At 34.4% G+C, this 25,547-nt stretch overlaps 1 protein-coding gene and 1 pseudogene across 7 annotated transcripts in view; both read right to left on the reverse strand.

Annotated features, from left to right (window-relative positions):
• The window catches only part of ROCK2 (Rho associated coiled-coil containing protein kinase 2), a 147,278-nt gene that overhangs the window by 99,798 nt on the left and 21,933 nt on the right, over positions 1-25,547 (reverse strand). The window lies entirely within an intron of this gene.
• On the reverse strand, positions 9,848-19,976 carry LOC141502751 (dnaJ homolog subfamily C member 9 pseudogene; annotated as a pseudogene).

A 25,547-nucleotide genomic window follows, 5' to 3' on the forward strand; every position in this document is an offset into this window, starting at 1 on the left:
AGTTTAAAAATTGTTTTAACATGTAATTGGGGGAAAAATAATGAGAAAAAAAGACGAACACTCACTAGTTCATTTTTATAAGAGATAAAAATAAAATTTAAATAAGACTAGTACAACCTAGCACCTTAAATTACTCTGAAATTTAAAATGATCATATTGGGAAAAACAAAATATACTTTTTTTTTCTATAACCAATTCAAAGGGTTAGGAAGAGGTATTGAAAAATGAAATAAATATAAATAACTAGGTACATAAAAAAATACAGTAAGAATAGATGAAAGTAATCTAAAAGGAGAAGCCACAGCAAACAAACCAGGAAACGATTCTCACAGAAGGTGAAATATGATCTGAATCTTGAAAACCAAGAAATGAAGAGACAGAAGTGAAGTGACAGAATATGCAAGTAAATTAATGCTTACTAAACTTCAGGTAGGTGAATACAGTTGGATTATAAATTGTGTAGAGGAAGAGAGAAGCCTAGAAAGGTATGAAGGGATTAAGTTGTGAAAATCTTTAAATGCCAAAGAGAAAACTTTATATTTGATCCTAGAAATAACAGGGGGGCAAGGAAGTTCAGTGAGTGAAGTGGGGCTGGGTGAGGATGACAATGGCAAACCTACGCTTTAGACTCTATGCTCACCTTGGCAGTTGAGTGGAGTAGAGATTGGAAGAGAGACTAGAGGCAGAAAGACTAGTTACTAGATTATAGCAAGGCTATTGCAGGAGTCCAGGTGAGAGGTGATGAGTTTGAATCAGGATTGTAGCTAAAAGAATGGAGAGACATATATGATCAATGCTGTGACAACAGAGAAGAGGGGATTTAGCAATGGCTTAAACATGTGAAATGAGTTAAGAGAAAAGATTAATACTGATTTTGCAAGTCCACCTAACAGATTTGAGTTTAAGATGTCTAATGAGACAAACAATAAGATGTTAAGAAAGTCTAAGAGAGTTGGAAATGTCTAATTGTAGCACAGGAGAGATACTAGAACTGGATATGTGTGTGTGTGTATATATATACATATATATATACACAATATATATACACACATATATATACATATATATATACATACATATATATATATATATATATATATATATACATATAAATGTGGGAATTATCTTTAGAGAGAGATGCTCATTAAATATATGGGAACTGAAATTACTAAGTAAAATAGTAAAAAGATACATGGGCCCAGGACAGAGGATAGGGGGCATTCACTGTAAGCAGACATAACGTGAATAAAGAAGCAGCAACGGAAACTGGAAAGGACCACTCAGACTCACAGGAAGGTAATCAGGATAAAGCAGTGTCAATGAAACCCAAAGAAGAAATAATATCTAATAGAAGGTGATAAACAGTGATAAACACTGCAAAAAGGATAATTCATTTGAAGGATGAGATCAGAAGTAAAATAGTAAAGGCTTAAGAGAGGAAAGGAAGTGGAGTCATCAATTGTGGACTGCTTTCTCAAACAACAAATGGTAGAAGAGATATATATGATAGTAGAAATGATAACAAGGGAAAGTTATTAAAAGAGTGGACTTAATGGCAAAAAATTGGAGGGAATGAAGATGTGATCAAAAGGGCAAACTCTTGGAAGACAAGGGAGATAATCAACAGGACAAGTAGATGGACCACTTCATCACTTGAGAATAGGACTGAAAGAGAATGGATAAAGAGTCTGAGATAATATGAAGTACAGAATTAGGTAGAAGTAACCCAAAAATATATAGTTTTTTTTCCTTAAACTATGAAATGAGGTCTTTTCTAAGAGGTTGAAATATGGTATCATCATGGAATTTATGACTCTTAAATCAGAAAGAAGATAAATGGAACAAGTGCCATGGGATTTGAGGTATAGAGTTGATCAGTAAACCATAAAAGGATCAATCTCTACTGAACCAGCAGTGCATTTATTGAAGCTCTGTGTTAAAAGTTCATAAAAACAAGCAAGCAAGGCAGTCCTTGCCCTCTAGAAATATATATATCCTCATGTAGAAGACAATTTAACTTCCTACTATCTGACAGCATTTAGCAGGCCTAAGGACAAAAGGACAAGATGCACAGCTTTCCTGTGGTTTTCCCTGGTAATTCTTGGGAATCAAATCTATTTAATGGTTCTAGAAGAGAGGACCAAGAGTCTGCCCTATATCCCTTCCTTCCATACCTTCCTTCCCTCCTCCAAAGGGGGTGAGGGGGAAGAGGAGGAAGGGAATGTCTTATTCTGCATCCCTGAGTGATTCCAGTTTAAAAATCCTTAGTCTGCATGCTTTCAAGTCTCTCAAGAATAAAAGAGCATTGTTCAAAGGAGAAGTCTTCATTTTCTCCACCATACACTGGTTGCTGGATTCACCTGCATTCTTAACTGTATCATATATATATATATATATATATATATATATATATATATATATATGTATATATATATATGTATATATATATACATATATATATATATTGCATTATTCAGATCTACCTTCCTATGAGAAAAGAAAATTCCAAAAGTCAATCCCACAGACCAAAAAAATAAAAGCTATATTATAAAAAGAAGTATCTTAGTGCATGCTGTAATGATCTCAAACATCTCAATAAAGAGAACTGCATGCTGCAGAGCATCAAAAAAAAATTCATAGAGGGGTTCTAGAACAGGTCAGGAAACTCAAATGGGATTATAGCAAGGAGATATTTAGAAAAAGTTATGAAGACAAAAGCTCACATTTAAGAGCCAAGGGACACAGAGGAGAAGTTCAAAATATGAATGAGAGAGAATGAGGATTGATGATATAATGTGAGGATGCTGGGAAGACTGGGTTACAAATTAATAGTGGACCAAGTAATCACAGTTGTCGGATTTCCTCCATTATAGCCCCACAAAAGCAGGAGTAGAGAAGGTAGAATACTGCAATAATAAAAGACTAGAATCTATAAAAAGATGAGCAGCGACAGGGCAATAAAGCAAGGGATGTATGGGGCAAAGACAATATAATGTTCAATACTTTGAAGAGTTAAGAACAAAGTAGGGATTTCTGGAAAAGCAGAAAGTGAGGTAGAGTAAGGTAAGGTAGCAAATGTATTCAAGAGAGGTGAAATATGGGCAGAGATGAAAAGAAAAGAGATTGTTGAGAGATAAGGGAATTTTTATGTTATATATTATGAAGAAAGAACAAGTACACAATGATAAGATGAAGGGTTTGACCATTCTGAGTATAGTTGAGGTGGAGCGAAGATCATGAGTTAAGAAGCTGATAAAATAGAAAGTAATGATTGCAAGGAAGGATATCAACATGCCAAGTAAAGTCAGAATGTATACTTTGCAAATATATTATACGTACAGAAATGTGCATGTATAACTTTTACCAAACTATTCATTGCCAAGGGGAGAGGGGAGGAAAGGAAGGGTGGTAGAAAAATGTGTAAATTTAAAATATGCTAATGGATGATTGCTGAAAAACCACCAAAGCATGTAACAGGAAAAATAAAATGAAATATCAACTTTAAAAAATAAAAATTACTGTGATAAAATAAACATGTAAGTGAAGTCCTCATGTAAAAGGGTTGTGGAGTAGAGAAAACTTTAAGCCAAGTACTATTATCCCTGAAAAATGAGGGGCAATGACTATGGGTAGTAAATAACCACAGGAGCACACCCCAGTGAAAATATGCTAAGCATACAACATCAAGGAAAATCAGAATGTAGTCAGTATGTAATCTAGAATCCTTCTTCCTTGCCATCCCCAAACATAAGAAATATATTTGACCCCAAAGAAGGGAAAAGTTAAAGAAATCATATGAATGTTTTACAGCTTTCAAAATGCATTTCTCAAAATAATCCAATGCTGTGGTCAGTGAGTGTATTATTATCTCCATTTTGCAGATAAAGGATACCAATATTGATGAAGAGAACTGAGCAAGTTCATAGTATCCTATGATTATATATTTAAAGTTAGAAGGAGTTGGTGTAATCTTATTTTACAGAAAGAAATTAAAGTTCACAGAGGGGATGTGATTAGCCCAAGGAGACAGGCAATAAATTACAGAAGCAACTTGAACCAAGTCTTCTAAATCTAAAAATCAAGTGTCCTTTCCCACTGTACTACCTTATAGTTAACTGGATGTCTTATAATTTATGCTTCATTTGATGCTGTTAATTAGAGAATGGTGGAATAAAATTATCTCTCTAGTTGTATCCAGTAATTAATTACACAGTGATTTCATACGGTCATAGGAGTCATCTAGAAGAAAGAGATGTTGTAGGGCTGCATTGTTTTTTAATTCCAGTTCTGTAATGTCCTCAATGTATGAAGTTCTAAATGAGATTTCTTTTAAAGTGGAAGCTGAGATTCTGGGCAACTGTTTTACAATTGGCAATTGCCTGGGCCACTGAAAGTTTAAAGTGATTTCCCCAGCAGGATCAGAGGCTGAACTTGAATATGAGTTATCCTAACTCAACAGTAACAAGTCCTTTATCCACTACAACATCATGTTAACTTCCCAAGGCTGTTTTAGACTTTACTCTCAGCTTCATTTCCTTACCTGAAAAACAAGGATAATAATAACACCTACTTCACAGAGTTTCTGTAAGGAGTCCCTACATAAATGCTAGCTGGGTTTTTTTTTAAAGTTACATTGCTTTGCTTGAACCTCACAGGATCCTTAATCCTGGACTGAATGTCTTCATAATTATTGCCTCATTTGATACTGATCATTAGAAAATGGTCTGGAAAATTATCACTGTAGTTGAACTCACTAATTCCCAAGTGATTTCATACGATCATGGGAGTCATCTCGTAGAAGGAGATGTTTGTAGGGTTGCATTTTTTTTGCTTCCAGATCTGTGATGCCCTTGTCTTTGAGACTCTAAGTGAGATTTCTTCTAAAATGGATTACTGAGATCCTGGGCAAGCTACATTCTAGATATTCTATTTGTAAAGCTTTATATGGAATATTTTTACATAAAAAAATCTAATACTGAACAGATGAAAGTAGAGAATCCTTATCTTACAACTACAATATAGTGTGGCAAGTTTCACTGGCAGTCATTTTGATTCTGTGTTCATTCATTGCCAACTAGGAAGTAGCCCTAGCTTTTCACTTCAACCATTATGTCACAAGAGATTAATTTACCTTGATAACAAAATTTACCCACAACTTCTTGTGCAAACCCTTTAACAGGGTTTGCTAGGCACTATTTGTCAGGTGATATTGTAATATGTCTTTCTCTAGTAAGGCAGCTTGAGCCAGTGGAAGTAACATTAATTTGTACCAAAGTTCAAATACTCTGATATATACTACTTCTCTGTCCTTAAGCAAGTTGTTTAACTTCCTGGGCCTCAACTTCTTCACCTGTAAAATCAGAGGCCACTTCAATAAACATTCACTAAATCCCTAGGTCTAAGATCACTGTGTGCCTGTTCTGCACTAAGCCCTAGGAATTTTTCTGCCCTTATGGAGCTGATGCCTAATAAATTACAATAAGTATCTAGGGGGCAGCAGTGGCCAGAGAGTGTTTGAATTGGATTTGAAAAATTACATTTTCAATTCCACAGCCATCTGGGTCCAGTGGTCAGATATGAATCAGGACAACTAGAGATGGCCCTGGATGCAAGGCAATCAGGGTTAAATGACTTGCAAAATCACACAAGTGTCTGAGGCTGGATTCAAACTCCTATCCTCCTGACTCCAAGGTCAGTGCTCTATCCACTGTGCCACCTACTAAGAGTCAAGAGAGACTGAGGGCTTCCTGGAGAAGATGCTCCCTAATTAAACCCCTGAGGGTCTCAGAGTAGGAACTCACCTTTCTCAAAAACTGGGAAAACATAAACATCCTTATCTTCAAGAAACTTACAATCTAATAGGGAATACAACATATAAATATAAGATAATGTGAGTTAAAGGAAAGGACACTACTAATAAGGGGATCAAGAAAGGTTTCCTAGAGGAGGCAGTATCTGAGTTAGGACTAGAGAGGAGACATTTATGTAAAAATTCCTATTGAACAAGAATACTTTTATTAGTATCAATAAATTATCTCCTTTTGCCAAGAAAATATTCAGAATCCTAAGGCAAGAAAGAAAAAAAAACAGTCTAAACTCTCTTGGCCTCAGTTTCCTTATATTAGCAGGAAAGCTTATGAAATTATAGGGTTACATTATTTTAGCACCTGTATATATACTGGATCATATGAGATCAATAATAAGTAAAACATTTTTCCAGGCTAATACTCAATATGCCTAACTTTATCATTTCCACAATTTAAAAAAAAATCATGCCTGATTTATGTGGATAAACATGACACTACAAAGTTCTATAGCATGGAACTTGTGAGCAACTGAAAAAGGCAAATTCTTCTACAATATTTCATTTCTAAAGTAGAAAAAACTCAAACTAAAAGGTTATACAAACACTATCTTATTCTCAGTAGACCTGGCATCTGCCACAACATTCAGTGAATTTCTATTTCAGGTAAGCAATAGAACCCCTTTCAATCTCATTCATTTAATAGATAACAGGCAAAACAGGTTCTGGAACACACAGGATTTGAAAATATTATTACTCTGCCAGAATGCACAGAAAACTACAAAAATTTTCTTTAATGATTAAGTTTTCCACTGTACACCCTAACAACAACATGGGGGCAATGATCATCCTTGATGGACTGGCTCAGTGACAATTTGAGACTGTTTGCAATGGAAAATACCATCTGTATCCAACAAAACAACTGTGGAGTTTGAACAAAGACCAAGGACTACTACCTTTAAATTTAGGGAAAAAACCTGATATCTTATTGTCTGATCTTGCTATCTCTTACACTTTATGTTTCTTCCTTAAGGATATGATTTCTCTCTCATCACACTCAATTTGGATCATGGAAACAATGTAAAGACTGACAAATTGCCTTCTGTGGGGGGGGGGAGTAAGATTGGGGGGGAAATTGTAAAACTCAAAATAAATAAATTTTTTTAATGTAAAAAATAATAATTAAGTGTTTTCTATGTACCTGAAACAAATATTAGCAATGACAGACTCCTAGAATATGATCCATATGTCCTTTGGCTGCTATTAAATTATTTCACTCCAGAACAATAAAAGAAATTAAAACAAAATTATTTAGAAATAGAATGAAAGCTGAAAATGTATCACTCCAAACCTTTTATGAATTGGAGAGCTGAAATAAAGTTACCAACTTCATTTAGCATGGAAACATGGGAGACAATTTGTGCAAAGGAAGAAAGACGTAACATTGTCTTCAAGAGTCAACAAAAAGGCCAATATGTAGGACCATACTGAAAGGGAGCAAAGTTGAAAAGCTTTCCCTCATAAAACGCCTCAACCATTATCAATCTCCCCATTTTTCCTTAATACTCTCTTCTCTCTAGGTTTTTGAGCCACCATTCTCCCAGGTTCTACTCCTACCTGACCTATCTCAGGCTTCCTTGTCAGATGTTTATCCAGGTTGTACGTCCTAGCCATACTTCTCCTCTGCTCCACCATACACACTCCCAACTTTGTGCTTGGCCTTCTTCTCTTCTCCCTCATATAGTGATCTCAATAGGTCTCATGGATTCAACTATTACTTTATGAGGATGATTCTCTGCTTTCTAAATAATAATAATAATAATAATGATTAACATTTATATAGTACTTACTATGTATCAGACTTGGCTCAGCACTTTTGATCCCTCATAATACCCAAGGAATGAAGAAGCTATTTTTTATCCATTTTATATTTATTGAGCTCTAACCCATCTCTTGACTTCAGTCCCCACTGGATATTTAGAACTTGAAGTCTCCCAGACATTTTAAACTTAAAATGCCCAACACTGAACTCGTTCTCCCCCCACCCCAAACCAAACAAAAAAGAACCAAAAAACTTTCCCTCTTTAAGTACTCAAGCTGACAACTTCAAATCATCACATTCCCTCTCACACACCCCACCTCTGTATCCATTCTGTTAACAATTCTTGTTTCCACCTTCTCCACATTTCTCACATATATCCCCTTTTCACCTCATCATTCCATCCTAGAGCATTAATATCATCTTCCTAGAGCAGAGCATAATCATTGTGATAAGCCTAGCTAGGGTCCTGATAACTTCCACTTAGCTATGGAAGAGTACAGATAGAGAAGGGTGGGGGGGAAGGAAATTGGATGCAGAAAAGCTAATTAAAGGGTATTGAAGTATTCTCAGTAAGAGATGATGGCCTGCATTAAAATGGCAACTAGATAAATATAGAAAAAAGGATAGATATGAAATATTGTGGAAGAAGACTGAATCCTCAAAAAATATTTATATAGGGGCAGCTAGGTGGCATAGTGGATAAAGCAATAGCCTTGGAGTCAGGAGTACCTTGGTTCAAATCTGGTCTCAGACACTTAATGATTACCTAGCTGTGTGGCTTTGGGCAAGCCACTTAACCCCATTTGCCTTTCAAAAACCTAAAAAAAAATATTTATATAGAATCTGTAAGATTATAGATTCAAAGCTGAAAGACTTTACAGGTCATTTCCTAATTCCTTCAATTCACAGATGAGGAAACTAAGGCCCAGAAAGGTTAAGTGGTTTGCCCTTGGTCACACAGGTAGCAAGGAGGGGAGTGTGGTTTGTCCTTCATTCTCTAAGAAGACCACAATATCAGGGAGATGATACCATGACAAGCATGTAAATTGGATTGGGGGTGAGGGGTGGGGGGAAAGAGGGGGAGGGTTACTAAGTCACCAGCCTCTGTTTCTCTTCCAGATCTGGGTCCAGTGACCAGATATGAATTAGGATGACAGGAGATGGCCCTGGATGCAAGGCAATCAGATTAAGTAACTTGCCCAAGGTTACATAGTGTAACATGCAAGTGTCAGAGGCTAAATTCGAACTTCAGTCCTACTGACTCCAAGGCCAGGGCTCTATCCACTGCTAGGAGAGTGCCACCCTGTTCCCCATCTTAGAATTCTACTCTAGAGAAAAGAAAAATCTATGATGACACTTTATCATCACAACAAGACACTAGTATAGAAGAACAAAGTTTCCCTAGGAAAAAATTATAATTCTAAAACATTTTTTTTTAGGATTTTGCAAGGCAAATGGGGTTAAGTGGCTTGCCCAAGGCCACACAGCTAGGTAGTAATATTAAGTGTCTGAGACCAGATTTGAACCCTGGTACTCCTGACTCCAGGGCTGGTGCTTTATCCACTGTGCCACCTAGGCACCCCCTAAAATATTTTTTAAAAGTCAAATAAACTAAATTCAAAAACGTATCACTTAGGTTGTCAAGACAAATATCAAACTTCTTATTCAAAATTATTTAATGGGTTTTACTCAATGCTTACATAACATTATTAAATATTCTGTGAAATGCACTGGAAGGTAGTGGGTGTTTACTTGAGAAAATAATGTTTAAGAGATAACACTCAGAGCATTACAAAATCATCAGTTTTTCCAAAGGAATTATTAATATGCCTAGAGAGGCAGTGTTATGCAATTCATAGAGACCTAGGTTCAAGCTCTAATTCTGACACAACTGGCTGCGTGACCCTGGGCAAGTCTCTTAAACTTAATGCTCTAGACAACTATTAAGATGCCTAGAAAGAAATAGAGATACCTAGTAGAAGTTCTATATCAATGAAATCACAAACACAGTCCCTATCTAATTATTAATAATTTTTGATAAATATAGCCAGAAATAAAATGCAATTTCATTTTTTATAAATAAGTTTCTTAATATTATAATATGGTACCAAAAGTTTTTTTCAATTTTGAGTAAACATATATATATGTATGTATGTATGTATATATATATATATATATATATATATATATATATATATATATATAGTTTGATATGAAGCACATGAAAGTGATATGCACTTGGAAAATTCCAAAGGAAAACAGCTTAAGTTTTACCAAAGGAAAAAAGAAGGTAATCACCTTTAAGAAGGAAATACATAAAACCACTTGCTATTTTTAATGAAATATGATTAAAAAACTGAGAAAGTATAAGCTTTCAGATTCATAGAAGCCAAAGCTCTATGATTTATAAATTCAAATGTTTTTAACTTTCATCCAAATAAAGTTTCAGTGATTTTTTTCCCCTCAAAGATATGAGATAGAATACAATGAAAGCACTATATAGATGAAAACCTTTTAAAGGCACAAAACTATTTCTGAATAAAATCCAGGATCAATCAAATCTATTCAAAAAGATCACTCTATTTTGAAAAATGCCAAAACATGTATTAGAGTAAACTAGTATTGCTGGTTCTGACATGAGCTTTAAAAATACAAGAGTACAAATCCATCCATCCCTATAACAATCTTTTATATTTCAGAAGTATTTATACATTGTATGATATAAAATAGCCAGTACCTTTGAATGGAGGTTTACTAATAAATATGCAGGCAGCCTTTGAGGGAGGAAGAGCATAGTTCAAGTCCCATTTCTAACACATATTTTAGAACAAAACATCAATCTAAATGTCCCCTGGAAACGGACCATGAATTAGAAATTCTATATCTGAAAATTCTCAGAAAGGATAAAATCACAATCCAATCTCCTCCACCCCAAAAGAAATTCATATGTGCATACACAAATAGTTACACATTTAATTTCAAAACTCCTGGGGGTTTGTAACCATTTTCTTCAATTTTGGCATGAAAACTTCCCAAATTCCAATATCTCAATGTAAATAAGTATTCTTATGAATGAATTATGAATACTGAAAATAGTACAAGATTAAAACACAAAAAAGTAGTGCAAAATATCACTAACCAATCCTTAAATAGAGGAAACTACTTGTATCCTTATAAATACAAGCAACATATATACAAAATAAATACAAGATAATGGAAGTTCAAACATAGAAGGTTACTAGCCAATGAGTAATTAGAAGAGAACTCTAATGAAGTAGAATTTGAGTTGAGCTTTGAAGGAAGCAGACTTTATGAGGTGAAAAGAAATAGGGCTTTTGAAGCTTAGGTGACAGTCCATGTAAAAACACAGATGGAATGTCACATGAAAGGAATGGCAATAGCTTGACTAAATCATATGAGATCAGGAAAGGGAGTAATGTATAATGTGGAAGGTAGGCTGGAGCCAGGATGTGACAGACTTAAAAATGCCAGAGATTAAAGCTAGAGCCAACAAAAGATCACTGAAGCTTCTTAAGCAGGGCAATGACAAGGTCAGATAGTATGTGGAGGATAGATTGCAGAGGGGAAAAGGCATGGAAACAAATAAGGAGAGCATTATACTAGTACTAAAGGCAATTTTAAAAAAGGTCTGAGGGGCTATTCCCCTCCCCCAAAAAAACATAGATTGAAGCTGGACAATGAATCAGTCCAATTAATCTCAAAAACAATTTAGAATTATACTTTAAAAGTGACTAAAATGTTGATACTCTGACCCAGAGACCAAGCTAGAGTATATAAACCCAAAGGAGATCAAACACAGAGGGGAAGGTCACACCAAATATTTACATCAGCCTTATTGTGCTAGCAAAGAACCAGAAATACAGTAGCTGTATGTCAATTGTGAAATGGAAAAAGAAAATTGTAGTCTATGAAAGTAATGAAATACTATTAGAAATGATGACTATAAAGGATTCAGAGAAGCATAAGAATATTCTTATGAAATGAAATAAGGTAGAATAAGGAAAATTCAAAACAACTTACACAAGAACTACAATGACCAGAGAAGAGATGAAAAAATGGACCTTTGCAATGTTAAGGGAGGGGGGAAGAGGACTATATATATATATATATATATATATATAGAGAGAGAGAGAGAGAGAGAGAGTTAGAACTGGTTAATATATAACCATTAGTTTTGTTGAAATGTCTTTTTTTCCTTTTTTAAAAATTTTTGTTGTTGTTCTAAGGCTTGGCTCACTTGAGATATTTCAGAAATTAAAATGGTATAAAAAAAAAAAAGAAAAAATTCAAGAGAGTCCATATCATTTAATAACCATGAAAGGGCAATTAGGTGGTGCAGTAGACAGAGCTCTAGGCTGGAATCAGGAAGACCCAGTTCAAATGCAGTCTCAGACAATTTCTAGTTATGTCATTTCACCTTGTTTACCTCAGTTTCCTCATCTGTAAAATGGGATGAAGGAAATAGCAAATCATTCCAGTGACTTTGACAAGAAAACTCCAAAAGGGGTTAAGTAGAAAACAATAACAATCCATCATGAACCTTACTTTACATTCCTTTTTTTAAATAGTTCCATCAAAATTCAATTCCAAGTTGATAGTGACACCTTAAAAAAAATAAAACAAGGGAAAAAATTCTCAAGATTGAGAAAGGAAATTTCTTGCCTACATTGAAGGTAGTGTCTAAACCTTTGGTTATTCTACAGATGCTGAATCGGGCACTGTCTAAAATAGAAAAAGTTTGTTGTTAGTCACAAGGATTTTTTTCTATTTGAAGTCTGGTCCTACCTTGACAATGAAATTAACCAACCTTTAACTTCTACAAGCTTTCCCTATCTAGGAATTAGGATATTAAAACAGTATGCCCATCAAGATGCTTAAATACCATAACAATAGACATCATCAATCAATAGATAGGATTATTGCAAAAACCATGATTAACATTCTAGTCTAATTCCTCCTTTTACAACTAAGAAAACAGAGGCCCAGAAACCTTAAAAAATTATTTTCTCAAGGCTAGTATCTACAACCTAATACTACAGTAAGTGGGAAAACAGGGATTTGAACCCAGTTAACTTAATTCCTCAAAGAGCATTGGTTCTTTCTGCTGAACCAGAAGAAATGTGCATATTGTCTGTATCAACTCAAAAGTATGGGTCTTAATCTGAAAGCAACTTTTTTTATCATAGTTTTCTACATTTACTGCATATGTTTCATTTGGGTTTCTAAAAATGACTCAATATCAAAATTTAAAAGCATTTACACTATAGTTATCAAAAAAGCAGCTTCATCCCAGATGATCTTACTACTAAACAATTAAACTGACATAATTCAAATGAAATCTCACTTCTCAGATTTAAAAATGTGTTCTTCCAATCCAAATTTTTCATAAAGCTCTGCCCTGGAGGAATGTGAGTTTCTATTTTTTTTAAAAAGTTTCTATTTCTTGAAAGGGGGCATTAACTAAAATCTCATCAATGCAGAAGGTTCTATCATCAAAGCAACAAACCTAAGCTTCAGATGGGCAACAAAGTACTCTGAAATCTTAAATATCAACATATGAAGAAACAAATCCAATTATCTGCCAATAAAAATATGCTTTCTGCCTCACCAATAACCTGAAATGTTGCCTATGAAGGCCCCAGACTAGTGAATGGGGAAAGGTCTATTTCTCATGCCCAGAAAAATTACAGAATAAAAAATGAAAATATAATCTTCACAAAATTTGTTCAAGGAAACCATATTTTAAACTCTATTTTGCTCAATTTATCACAAAATATTGGCTCTAATGTCCTATTTTTCACATTTAAAGTGTTATGGTAAATTTTATTATGTTATCATTGAAACCTGAAGATCATCTTTGTTTTTTTTCTTTCTAATCTCCAGAATCAGTCACCTAATTCAATTTATTTTTCATTAGATATATTTCTGTATCTATACCTTCCTACTCCTACTACCCCTTTTCAGAAAAAAAGCTTTCCAAATGGGTGGGAAATTTTGTCTTGAAGGTAGAAACTACCCTCTATCTAGTTCTCCAATGCTTCAGTTTCTCCCTTTTCCTAAAGCCTCCAACTCACTCAATACACACAACTACAATTATTGGTTCAACTAATTTTTTTATTGATGTCTTTTACTTTATTTTTTACATCACTATAGTTCCCTCCTTCCTTTTCCTTCCTCTCCCATCACATAAGGAATGAGAATAGGATACTAGGTAATAGTGGTTTTTTAAAAACAGAAGAATCAAATCAACATAGCTGATCAACACACTAAAAATTATGAAAATATATACAATGTACTAATACATTGGTGTTGTAAAATGATACAATCATTTTGTAAAGTAATCTGGAATTATACAAATCAAGTAACTAAAATGTCCAAACCCTTTTAACTAGAGACATTTACATCCTGAGGAAGACACTGTTAAGAAAAAAATTACTATAATCCAAAATAATAGTAGCAGCAATTTCTGTGATAGCTAAAAACTGGAAATAAGGTAAATGCCCATCAAATGGAGAATTTCTAAACAAATTATGGTACATGAATATAAAGGAATAATATTCTGCTTTAAGAAATGATGTATGTAACCCAGATGAACAAAAATACTTATAGCATTTCTTTTCATAGTGGCAATGAATTGGAAATTGAGAGGACGCCCATCAGTTGGGGTATGGTTGAATAAATTGTAGTATATGAATACGATGGAATGCTTATTATTCTATAAGAAATCATGAGGATCAGGACTTTGGAATAAACTGTAAAGACCTGCATAAACTGATACAGAGTGAAGTGAGCTGAAACAGAAGAACATTGTGCACAATAACAGCACATTGGGATATTCAACTATAATGGACTTGTTCAATTCAGCATTACAATAATCAAAGACAATTCCAAAAGACTTGTGATGGAAAATAACATCCGTATCCAGAACTGTGGTTTAAATGCATACAAAAACTTACTAGATTCAATTTTTTAAAATTCTCTTATGTATTATTTTTTCTCTATAATTTTTTTCCATTTTGAACTGATTCTTCCTTCCTAACCTGATTAATATGGATATTGGTTTAGCATGATTATACATATATAGCTTATATTAAATTACTTTCTGTCTGGGGGAGAGAGAGGAGGGAAGGAGGGAGGAAAATTCAAAATTACCTTGCAAAAAAACGATTGCTGAAAACTACTGTTGGAAAAATATAATTTTTAAAAAATAATAATTTACATGAACTGAGAGAAAATGCAAGAAAATGAGGTCCATAATAATTACCACAAAGTAATTAAAAGAAAGTTAACAAAATGAAGAGTATCTTCCAACCTATCCTTTGGTGGATTTTAGAGATCCACAGCTGTTACACATTGCACATGTTTTGGGACTTTTTCAATGTAGTGAGCATTTGTGATTTATTTTTTCCACTCTCTAAAAAAACACTATCATATGGGATTATTTTCTAGGAGGGAGAGTGGTACTTGGAATAATTATGGTGATTAAAAACCAAAAAATTTTAATTAAAATTTATTTTTAAAGAAAATGTCTCATGTATAGATGTTTCACCTCTGCAAATGATGGAGTAGGAGTGTCTTCTCATATCCTTTTTCAAGCCACACTTAATTTTGTAACACTGTCTTTTGATTTTTGTCATCATCTTTTTAAAAAAAAATAATACACAAAACAAAAATGAAGGGCTGGAAAAAGTTTGCTCATTTACATAGTGTTCCTTAAAGAAATAAAGAATAATTTAAATAGGTAAATAGTTAAACAGAAGCATTACTATATTATAAGAAAATATGAACAGGTGCAGATTGAAGAGCCAAAAACACCCAACATATATAATGACTAAAAATGAAGTAATTAGCCCCATTTCCCCAATCCCCTAAGAATTGGATATCCTTTTTTTAATTTCTCTTAAAAATGAGTAATTTATCTTTGTTCTTTTTAAATTGTAAGTGAAAATCAGTTTTCTAGTGTGCTTCCCTAAAAGTCATTTTTAGATAACTTCTGATTGTCTATGTACTGATATATATATATATATATATATATATATATATATATATATTAGAGAGAGAGAGAGAGAGAGAGAGAGAGAGAGAGAGAGAGAGAGAGAGGGAGAGAGAGAGAGAGAGAGTTCACTTTACCTAATATGAATATTATACTTAGTACAATATCAAATCCCTGGTGTCAGGGAAAATGGTTTCTCAGAGGGCTGGACCTCAAATCCCTCTCAGCCCCATCCTACACAGGGCAATTTAATATTTACCACCCTTGTTCTCTGCTACCAGTGATTTCATGGGAACAGAACCGACTCCAGCTGAATATCCAGATCCTCAGATCTCTAACTGTTTTGTTGTAGCACAAGGTATAGCCTTCTTGTTGCCAAAAAACTTCTACTTTTTGGATTTCTGAAGCACTGAGAGAAGGTAAGGCATGGATTGTGGAGGAAGTGGTTTTTAAATTTTATTTATTTAAGGCAATGGGGTTAAGTGACTTGCCCAAGGTCACACAGCTAGGCAATTATTAAGTGTAAAATTTGAACTCAGGTCCTCTTGACTCTAGGGCCAGTGTTCTATCCACTGCACCACCTAGCTGCCCCTTTGAGGAAGTACTAAGAGAATGCTTTAGGAGATAAGAATTCCTTTCTCTGTTCCTAGTTCTTCAGATTTTTACCTTTTTTGGCTTCTTGGGTTGTTCTAGACTGTGGTGATAGCCATTCAAAATCTTCTAAAATCTTATCTCACTCTCTTTTCCTGCCTTTTGTACCACTAATCCTTTACTTCACTTCAAACTCTAATTCACCATTCCCCACCTTATAGTTTCTCATCTTCTTTTATTTGCTCATATTATTTCTACCTAGAACACTTTCTGCCCAGATTTAAAAGATAACTAATAAGTTTCTCTTCTTTCATGAAGTTTTTCCAAACAATATGAACCTGTAGTATTCTCTATTAATGCACAGTACTCTGTCTATGCCATTCACCCAAGAATCCATCATTATGCTACAATATGACACCCCTCTTTCTTACTAAAGGAGTGCAGTGGATAAAGTCAGAACTGAGTTCAAATTCTACCTCCAGTTCTTATTATAGCTCTGTGACCATGGGTAAGTCATTCAACTCACACCTCAGAAGTTGTTGGGTATGTACACAGTTGTTTGGTGATGGCTGCAACTCATCACCTTTCCCATATTTCAACAACTACTCTTCTTTTCCTAGCTGTACAGCTCTCCTTTCCAGTGGACCCAATGAGCAGTAGATATTTACATGCATATTATTATACTGGGAATTTTTCCATCATTATTTTCCCTTGTTTCATCCTATTAATCTCTCCTAAGCTAAACAAAATTGCTAGTCACCAATATAATGATTTGATCCTGGGAGCCAAACAGCAAGCAGTATAAAAAGAACTAACTGGTTATTCTGCTTTCTTCAGATGACAAAACAAGTTAAGAGAAGTTAAATGATTCGTACAGAGTCACACACCTAATGTGTTTGAAGCAAGATCTGAAATGAGTATAAGCCTAGAACTCTATCAACTCAACCACCAGCTTATCTCTTATTTAGAAAAATACCTGGTCCAGCTCCAGAGTTGAAGAGACTTGAGGGGAAACAATGAATATAGAAGTGAAAAAGATTCTCTCTTAATTCTAAGCTTCACAGTACAATATTATTATATTTAAAGCTGTGATTCCCAGATTTTTAGCATCAAAAGCAAATGTAAAGTATTAAGCAATACAACTATTATAATAAAAATAATAAAACAGAAATGACTTTTGCTCTTTCCTCCTACCAAAAGGTCCCTTTACTCTAGAGTCAGTCTGGTATTATAAAAGTAGTACTTATTAAGTAGAGAGGCTATTAGAATATTTTCCCCCTCCCTTTCCTACAAAAGGTCACCTCTATTAGGACTCACACACAAAAGGCTAGGTTTAAGAAATAAATAAATTTTCCTGTTCCAAAAAGAAAGCTCTCTTACAGAGATCTCAAAACAATGAAGTTACCTAAAAAGTTAGATTTATTTAGGTTTATTATTATTAATAGGCTATTATTAGACTATTATTATTATTAGGTTAAAAGTTAGGTTTATTTAGGCAAACCTTATCCTATTAATTTAGTATCCATAAGACAATCTGGATTCGTTGTACAAGTAAGACAAGCAGTCTATACCGTTGAGTTATCTCCTCTGCGCAAACTTCTAGAAACTAGTGGTCTTTTTTAAAAAAAATACAAAATCCATACAACCATACTTCTTGTACTAAGTATAATATTTGTATTAGGTAAAGTGAACAATATATATATCAGTACATAAACAATCAGAAGTTATCTAAAAAATGACTTCTAGGGAAGCACACTAGAAAACTTATTTTCACTTACAATTTAAAAAGAAAAAAGATAAATTACTCATTTTTAAAAGAAATTAAAAAAAAAGAGGATATCCAATAAAATCACTTCTCAAATAGAGAATCTTATTAGTAACTCCCTGCAAATGTGAAGGGCCCAAAATATGCCCCCAAACAAGTCCCCAAGGAAGCAAGCATATCTTTTCTACCTCCCTCTCCCCAATCTCTAACTTCACTGATAAGTCAAATTCATACCTTCCCTCCTGGGAAGTCATGAAAGCATGCTTTTAATGTTACATAGCTAGCTCATGAGCCTCTACAAAAGAACTTTGCCTAAGAATTTAGTACGTACTTTCAGAATCATCCTCAACTACTCAATTCTAAAGTTCTCTATCCTGATCAGTACAATAACTTCCTAATTGGTATCTCAGTCTCAAATCTCTCCCCTCCCCAATCTATCCTTCAAAGTTGCCAAAATAACATTCCTGAAATGTACCTATAAGCATATGAACCATGTCAGTCATCTACACAATTTTATCCTTTCAAAACTTCACCACATTTACATTTTCTTTTTTTAAGCAGTGAAATATTTTATTAGTTTACTAAGCAATTTTTTTTACAAAATCCTTGAAATATTTGTCAGCAAAATACAAAACAAATTTTGCTCGCTACAAATAAATGAAAACAAATTTGGCAAGGAAACAATTTAGAACAAAGCTGTTCACTAGTTGCTTTAAGAATTTTTTTTTGTTTTTGCAAGGCAAATGGGGTTAAGTGGCTTGCCCAAGGCCACACAGCTAGGTAATTATTAAGTGTCTGAGACCGGATTTGAACCCAGGTACTCCTGACTCCAGGGCCTGTGCGTTATCCACTGCGCCACCTAGCCACCCTGCTTTAAGAATTTGATTTCCTCACCAATAACATTATTACCTGTCAAGTGAACTGAAAGAAGTCTCTATCTTGTCTTGATAGAATTAGTCTAGAATTCCTTCTGTGTAAGATGCATGGCAACATATATCCTCTGAAAACTAAATTCTCCCAGGAGGAAAATTTCATACAAACACTAGGTACCTGCCAGTAAACACTTTTGAGAAGATCCATATAACATGACAATGAACTGGGGCAACTGCTGAATAAATTACTCACAAGTAGTCTAGGTCTAGGTAAGCTAGGCCAGAAGGATAATAAGAAAGATTTTCTCATTTTATTCGGTAGGTGAGGAAGTACCAATTAAATAGAAGGCCCACTGAAGAAACAAAAGCATTGCTTTCATTATTTTTTTCCTTTCTTGTCAGTTGGTTTTTTCCCTTTTTTGGAAGAGTTGCAATACTTTGCTTCCATTTGGGCCAGAAAACTCTCCATTTCTTTTACTTGATCCTTTTGTCTGCTCTGGATAAGTGCTTTTAGATCACCTGGTTCACCCCCTAGGCCCAGCTCCTTTCTGGTCTTTTCTGCTTCTTTGGCTTCTTCTTGAGCCCTCCTTTTCCTTGCATTCATTTTCTGCTTCGACTTTTTGAGGAAAGCTTTAAAGGGTGGAACTTCTCCAGAATCGATGGCCTGTTGTATTATGTTCCGTATTCTGGGTTCCTCGGTGTATTCTGCACATAATACTGACTGCATGATTTGATCCGTATTGCCCTTGAAGTCCACATAGGCTTGTTTAATATCAGCCAGCTCTTCTTCTGAACCAATGTACTTCTCTTCAAAGGTCTTAAATGTCCTCAAAAGTTATCTCTCTGAAGAGTAGCCGCCAGTAGGCCGCCCAGTCGCACTCCTGGCTCAGCGCCTCGGACTCCTCATCCACCGCTCCCTGCCTCGGGGTCGCTCAGGATCGCGTAGACCTTGCCCAGGATCTGGAAGCGGCGGGTGGCCTCCTCCCGGCCTTCCCCGGCCGCGCTGTCCGGGTGCAGCCTCAGGGAGGCCTTGCGGTAGTCGCGCCGGATCTCACTTCCTACAGGTCGGCGGTGCCGAACTCCTCCCTGCAGCGCTCCAGGAGCCCCATGGCCACCGCGGCCCGGCCCGGCCCGGCCCGGCCCCGCACTCGCGCCTCCCAGCCGCCGCCGGTTCTCTTCCCACGCGAAAGAGCCACATTTTACCTTTTCAACCTTTTTTATATTATTGCATTTTAAACACACACACACACACACACACACACACACACACACACAGCAATTCTGCCAAACTGGTCTCCTTGTTGTTCCTCATACACAGTATTATGTATGCTTCAATATTTCTGTGAAGCTAGTACCTAGAATTACCTTCCTTCTTCATCTATCTCCCAGAATTCCCATTTTCCTTCATGGCCCAGCTCAGACTGACACCTTCAACCTGAGGCTTTCCTGACCCCTGCAATTACTAGAACCTTCCCACCAAAACCTCAATCTATTTTGTATTCATCTTTCACTCACATGTTCTGTCTCCCAGTTATACTGTAAGCTCTAGTAACCAATTTTTGCTTTTCCCAGCACTTGACTGCCCAGCACCTACTGAGAGATTCATCCATTAAATCAGACCCTTGAAATACAGTTTTAAGTTAGCAAAGATGTTAAATGAGAACACCAGAAGAAGACACTAACAGTTAATGAAGCCACAAATTAGTTCATTCTGGAAAACAGTTTAGAAACTATACAAGTTAAGTTTCAATACCATTTAGACTCTTTGACTGATAGACCATATTTTAATATGGCCTTGTCTTAACAACACTTTTGTGATAAGAAAAAGCATGCCTAATAACTAGGGACTATCTGAACAAATTATGGTATATGAATGTAATGGATTGTTACTACATGATAAGAAATGAAAAGGACTGAAGAAAACATGGTATATGAAATGGCAGACTGAACATAGCAGAGACAACATACCAAAGCAATAAAATTAAGGTAATAAACAGCAGAAATGATGCTGTCAAAGTTAAAGGAAGCATCCTTCCATTCTGTTAATAAGCATCAATTTATTTTTCTTGGAATGTACTTTTAAGTGGGCTTGTTTGGATAATCACAGAAAAAAGCTGTTATGGCAAAATAAGGGTAACAATTTTTTTCAAGTAAATGATAAATAGTAACAAGTTTGATACAAGAAAACTATTGTAGAAGGCATACTATATATAGAAGCATATTATAGAATGATGCCCTGACAAGCAGATAACAAATTAAAGGGGAAACAAAATCAAGCTCAAAATTGACTTTGGATGTTTCAGTAGAGTTCAAGAATCTAGTTAGCTACCAAGCTGTGGCCACGAAGGAATATAATAACAACTTACATTTGTGCAGTACATCATTACATAGTACTTTCATATATGATCCTATTTGGTTTACACAAATACTCTGAGATGGAATCCTCATCTTACAGATGAGGAAGTTGAGTCTCAAAACTATTCATACAGGTCATGCATTTAACGTTAAAATCTCCTAGAGTTAAGCTTCGTAAATCAAAAGTCCAATCACATTATCCTTTCACTTTAAAATTTTCAGTGGATTCCCATAATCTCACTTACTTCACTTTGATTAGCCTTCTTATATTATACTCCATTTGATTATATACTAAATATTAACCTAACTGAAGAATTTTCATGAACACACTCTTCAATTTCCTCCATATTTTGGCTTAGACATTTCCTGTGCCTAAACCATCTCCACCTACTGAAATGGTACCTTCATCCTTCATGTCCCAGCTCAAATGTCCTCTCCCTCATTTCCACTGATGCCCCCTACTGATCATTCTTTTGAATTCTAATAGGATATTGTATCTTACACTTATTCTACTCTATACATTTGTTGGCATATATATGTCATATTTTTAGCTCCACAAATCTTACTGACATTGTTGATCTAATGAATTTTTGTAATACTCAAAATACCCAGGACCATACCTGGCATAGAGTAAATGGTAATATAATACCAAGACAATTAAATTGGGGCCAAAAGGAACGCCTAACTAAAATGGAATGGCACAGGTGAGGTTATAAATGTATATAAAGATTACTTGATTGTCTTGAAGATGTGGTACAGGAAAAATTGCAAACTAAATCCATAATGTTAAACATAAATTGCAACCTGGAATAGTTGCAAAATGACTAAAATACTAGGATTTTACTCAAAGCCTTTACACTGGATAGGATAACTTTGCTGACAAAGTTTTTAAGAAGCTAAACCCGGGGCAGCTAGGTGGTGCAGTGGATAGAGCACTGGCCCTGAAGTCAGGAGGACCTGAGTTCAAATCCAGCCTCAGACACTTAATAATTACCTAGCTGTGTGGCCTTGGGCAAGCCACTTAACCCCTTTGCCTAGCAAAAACTAAAAATAAAATAAAATAAAATAAAAAAGAACCTAAAGCCACCACCCACAAATGAGGGGTCAAGAGAAAAAAAAGATTTTAGTATAAGAAATTCATATTATCAATTCATACTATCAAAGACTGTTATATATTATAAGCAAATACAAAGTAATTTTGGTTGAGGACACTAGTACCTGAAGAATCAAGAAAGACCTTGCATAGGAAAGAAATAGCATTTGAACTTAGCCTGAAATTCTAAGAGATAAAAAGAGAAGCTGAGTCGAGACGGGCAGGACAGCCAGTGAAAAGGAATGCCTTCAAATGTATTAGAAGCAGCACATAAATATGGTACAATGCAATTTACCTGCTCTCAAATTTGCCCACCATAGTTTCTAAATTTATTGTTTCAGAAAAGAACTAAACATAGCTAAGTGCACTTTGCAGATGGGGAATGTTAAAAAAGTAAGTGACAAAACAAATTTTTTAAATCTACATTCAGTATTCTCAACATTTTTGTAAATTAATGAAGTGAATTATTTGAGGGCTTTGACTGTACCATTTATTATTTTGAAAAAAAGGGGGGTATTCCTTTCAAGACTTGAGGCACCATTTCACCAGCACCCCAAATACATATACCATTAGAAAAAATGCTAGGTGTTGTTTTCCTGGCTCAAATATTGTATTTGAAGTAAATTGTATTTGAAGTAAAAAGAAACAATATTTAGTGACATTTGTAAGTTCAATAAACCAATTCAAAATTAATAGAACTACTATTCATTATCCATAGTTAATTAAGTACAAATTTTTCTTTAAAAAAAGACAATAGAGACAGTTTTTAAATATTGGATTTATCTCTAGAGACCATGTGTTATCTTAGTAGCTATATTTGACTCTCAATATTATCCTTTAAAAAAGTTTTTTAATGTTTTATAATTTAAACTTCCATGACATCTTACAAACTATTGAAATGAAAAATCTTCTTCCAAACAGTCTCCAGAGCTTAGCATAGAACCTAGATATTTTAATGCTTACTGCCTGCCATTCTATCATTTATTCTTTTGTCCACTGTTAGTTATCTTGGGGCCCAGCTCGGAGTGATTCATTCACATTTACCAAACTACTAGATTTCCACATGGGCTTTTTTTTAATGAAATAAAATTAAGAACAAATTTCCTTATTTTGACATATTACCACTGGTAAAGTTTCTATATTATTACAATTAACTCCAATGAACTTGCTATTTTTCATAAATTGAGTTTTAGAAAATAATATGAAGAAAAGGGGTTGGGGGTTGCAGGTGGACATGAAATGAACTTCACTCAATCTGAAATGGACAAATGAGGTTGAACACACACACACACACACACACACACACACACACACACACACACACACAAACAATCATTTTCATGAATAAACCAAATTCAACAAACAAGTGGGGGGGGGTAGGAGTTGGATTAAGAAAACATACAATACTATCATAATAGTCCCATGCCAAACAAATGTGAAAATCTTGAAATGGGGATTAAAATGGGAGGGGATGCCTTAGTTTGTCTCTCAGACAACTGTGGAAATCACCAAACATATTGTGGTGTATGAATATAATGAAATATTATTAAACCATAAGAAATAAAAAAAGAAATTTCAGAGACTCCAGGCACAGCACTATCTAGTCCACACCTAGCTGCCCCTAGCAACACTCAAAGAAAAACAATTTTGAAAGACTTAAAAATACTGATCAATTTAATGATCAAAAATATGCCTCCAAGGAATCTGATGATAAAACTTATTATCTACCTTCCAACAGGGACATGCAGAGATATATTATTATATGTAGTCAAATTTGTTTTGCATGAATTTTTTGGTTTGTGTTTTATTTGTTAAAAAGGATTTCCCCCATTTTCAATTTTTAATTAGAAGAAAAAGGGTTATCAATAATATGTCCCCAAAAGAGAGTCACTATAACATTTTTTTAAATGGAGGAAAAGAAGTTCACAAAGAAGCAAGATAAGGACAATTTTGAAAATAATGTGTAGAATTTTATGCTGTTATTTAAATAAATGAAATAAGATTTAGTTTTATATAAATCTTTGTGTTTTACTAAGTATATGGAAATGCTGTTATTTAGCATTTAAGATAAAAATTTTAAGTCACAAGAAAATAATGAACTCCAAAGAAGCATCCATATTCTTATAAATTTTTATAATAAACCACTGAATAAAATAAGAAATTTAGGTTGGAGGTTATTGATTTTGTTAAGGAGATTTTTGTGGACTCAGGACAATTCAACCTGTGTTAAGATTTTTAAAATATCAAATTATGAATTTCTAGAATATACCATGTAAATTATATATAGGATCAAGGTAACAGAAAAGGTGACAATGTTTGAAATTCAATACAATTAACACTAAAGGATAAAATTCAGTTGCTTTCACAATGGAGAGTATTGGGAATACAAAGACGAAGGAAACCAGTCCCTTCACTCAAAAAGCTTACATTCTATGAAAGGAAACAAAATATTTATATACAAGTAAATACAAAATATACACAAAGTAAATATGAGGCAATTTAGGGTTAAGGAGAAAAGGATCAGGAAATGTTGTCAAGTAAGACTTAGGCCTCAAGTCTGTAACACAACTATGAAAATAGTTAAAGACAACTGCAAAAATATCTCTTCAAAACTGAATACCAGTTCATTTCCTAACCTCTGACAAATGAAAATTTCATAGATGAATCATGTACTAAAAATACCTTTTGTCTGTTTCTAAATTTATTTTTACATTTGTCCTCTTCTCTCCTATTATGGAAATTCATAGAAAGTGAAGTGCTGATAAGTTTTTATTAAGTATGCAAAGCAGAATTTCAAGTGCTTCAATACAGTCCTACTGAATAGAAAAATATACTTGAAATAGAAATGTATTTAGAATAAGCAAAACATTCTTGTAGATTTTTTAATTCCTCATTATATATTAGCTTAACTTTGCATTTAAGACCAATTAAATTCCAACACTTTTTAAAATTCTAGTTTTTGCAAAGCAATATGCTAAGTACTGAGGAGGATATAAAGATAAATATGGGAGCAGATAGGTGGCACAGTAGATAGAGCACTGGCCTTGGAGTCAGGAGGACTTGAGTTCAAATCTGATCACAGACACTTAATTGCCTAGCTGTGTGACCTTAGGCAAGTCACTTAACCCCACTGTCTTAAATAAATGAAGATATATATATATAAAACAAAGTTTTAAATATCAAATAGAATTTTCAAAATAATAAGAAATAAATTATTTTTGTCTTAACTTTG

This window comes from Macrotis lagotis, chromosome 1 (assembly GCF_037893015.1).
Source record: "Macrotis lagotis isolate mMagLag1 chromosome 1, bilby.v1.9.chrom.fasta, whole genome shotgun sequence".
NCBI lineage: Eukaryota > Metazoa > Chordata > Mammalia > Peramelemorphia > Peramelidae > Macrotis > Macrotis lagotis.